Consider the following 2,500-nt stretch of genomic DNA (forward strand, 5'->3'; position numbering starts at 1 on the left):
TTAGACGCCGACCGGGAAGGTCGCGTAACTATTTAGCAAGCCAGAGTCTCGTTCGTTATCGGAATTAACCAGACAAATCGCTCCACCAACTAAGAACGGCCATGCACCACCACCCACAGAATCAAGAAAGAGCTCTCAATCTGTCAATCCTCACTGTGTCCGGGCCGGGTGAGATTTCCCGTGTTGAGTCAAATTAAGCCGCAGGCTCCACTCCTGGTGGTGCCCTTCCGTCAATTCCTTTAAGTTTCAGCTTTGCAACCATACTTCCCCCGGAACCCAAAGACTTTGGTTTCCCGAAAGCTGCCGGAGAGGTCGTCAAAGTAACGCCCCCCGATCGCTAGTTGGCATCGTTTATAGTCAGAACTAGGACGGTATCTGATCGTCTTCGAACCTCTGACTTTCGCTCTTGATTAAAGAAAACATTCTTGGCAAATGCTTTCGCAGTTGTTCGTCTTGCGCCGATCCAAGAATTTCACCTCTAGCGGCACAGTACGAATGCCCCCGTCCGTCCCTCTTAATCATTACCTCGCGCTCCGAAAACCAACAAAATAGAACCGAGGTCCTATTCCATTATTCCATGCACCATTATTCAGGCGAACCGCCTGCTTTGAACACTCTAATTTTTTCAAAGTAAACGTTCCGGCCGCCGCCAACACTCAGTCAAGAGCACCGACGGTGAACCGAAGGTGAGGCCGGGCACGCCAGTACACGCCTTGCGACGGACCGACGGCCCGAGCCCAAAATCCAACTACGAGCTTTTTAACCGCAACAACTTAAATATACACTTTTGGAGCTGGAATTACCGCGGCTGCTGGCACCAGACTTGCCCTCCAATGGATACTCGTTAAAAGTTTTAGAGTGTACTCATTCCAATTACAGGGCCTCGTTAGAGTCCTGCATTGTTATTTTTCGTCACTACCTCCCCGCGTCGGGAATGGGTAATTTGCGCGCCTGCTGCCTTCCTTGGAAGTGGTAGCCGTTTCTCAGGCTCCCTCTCCGGAATCGAACCCTGATTCCCCGTCACCCGTAAGAACCTCGGTAGGCAGATACCGTACCGACGAAAGTTGATAGGGCAGACACTTGAATGATTTGTCGCCGGTGCAAGACCGTGCGATCCGCAAAGTTATCCAGAGTCACCAACGAGCACGGGCCGAGGCCCGGTCGGTTTTTGGTCTGATAAATGCACGCCTCCGTGAGTCGGCGCTTTTCGCATGTATTAGCTCTAGAATTACCACAGTTATCCAAGTAACACGTACGATCAAATGAACCATAACTGATTTAATGAGCCATTCGCAGTTTCACTGTACGAGAGCTCGTACTTACACTTGCATGGCTTAATCTTTGAGACAAGCATATGACTACTGGCAGGATCAACCAGGTAGCTATTCGCAGCAAACGAGGCTGCTGCGGGACGACGGGCGCCCCGCGTTTCTTTTCACACGTTCTCCGTGTACATCGCTACTCAAACACTACGCTCGCGGCTTGCACGAGCTCCGAAAACCGTCAATTCCGGACGCTGCCCGGCGATTCGAGTGCAATACTCGCGCCGAGGCACGCCGATAGCTTGCCACTGGATCCGACAGACCGCTCAAAACCCCGGCTAAGCATGGGCGACCGCGCGAACAGCATTACATCTGCCCATCGTGCCCGACGCCAACCGAGATCGATTCTGCTTCGATTCGCACTCGCGCGCGCATTCGCTCACACGACTGCCTGCTCCCTCATAGTAGTCACAGAATCCTGCATCGCCATGGTACCCCAGAACGGCCTCGGGATCGCGCGAGCTCGCGGCCGGATTTGGAGTTTGGGAAGGTGCGTGGCCGCTTGCCGTGGCCGCCGAACCGCGCCCCGGCCGGGCACTGCGCGCAACTCGAACGTTTGGACTCTGAAAATATTTCCCAACGTTTGGACTTTAACTTTTTGTCGAGACTTGAAAAAATTTCAGAGTCCAAACATCGACCCGCGGCAAAAACTTTTCCGAGGTCGAAAAATCCGCGCTCGGTCAAGAGAATATGCGCGGCCTGGGCGTTTGGACTCTAACATTTTTTGGAGTGGATGGGAAAAATTTTCAGAGTCCACAACACCGACCCGCGCGTGATGCTCTCCCGAGTTCGGAAAATCCGCGCCAGGTGAAAGCTATGCGCGCGACCTGGTCGTTTGGACTCTAAAAAATTTTCAAGTCTCATCACACCAACAAAAAGTTAAAGTCCAAACACCGACTCGCGGCTAAAGCTCTTCCGACTTGGGAAAATCCGCGGCGGGTGAGGGCTATCCGCGCGACCTGGGCGTTTGGACTTTAACATTTTTTTGGTGTGAATCGACTTGATAAAATTAATCTAATGCCATACAGTGTCAAAGTGCACAATTTTAATCGATATAATCATAACAATATATGTCATACAACAAAATCATCAAATGATCATCAAGCAGCATTGCAAAGCTACGTGAGTCAATGCAAGGCAATGACAACGTATTTATCAATTAAAGTTATTTAATTGTA

The 2,500-nt window shown here is 51.0% G+C and overlaps 1 non-coding gene across 1 annotated transcript in view; it reads right to left on the minus strand.

Moving 5' to 3' along the window:
• The window catches only part of LOC143472260 (small subunit ribosomal RNA), a 1,807-nt gene extending 426 nt beyond the window's left edge, over positions 1-1,381 (minus strand). The window contains exon 1 of the ribosomal RNA XR_013119642.1: positions 1-1,381. This exon is cut by the window's left edge and continues 426 nt beyond it. This is a non-coding gene — a ribosomal RNA (small subunit ribosomal RNA).
• Positions 1,382-2,500: the final 1,119 nt, after the last annotated feature.

The sequence above is a fragment of the Clavelina lepadiformis genome, unplaced genomic scaffold (assembly GCF_947623445.1).
Source record: "Clavelina lepadiformis unplaced genomic scaffold, kaClaLepa1.1 scaffold_117, whole genome shotgun sequence".
NCBI lineage: Eukaryota > Metazoa > Chordata > Ascidiacea > Aplousobranchia > Clavelinidae > Clavelina > Clavelina lepadiformis.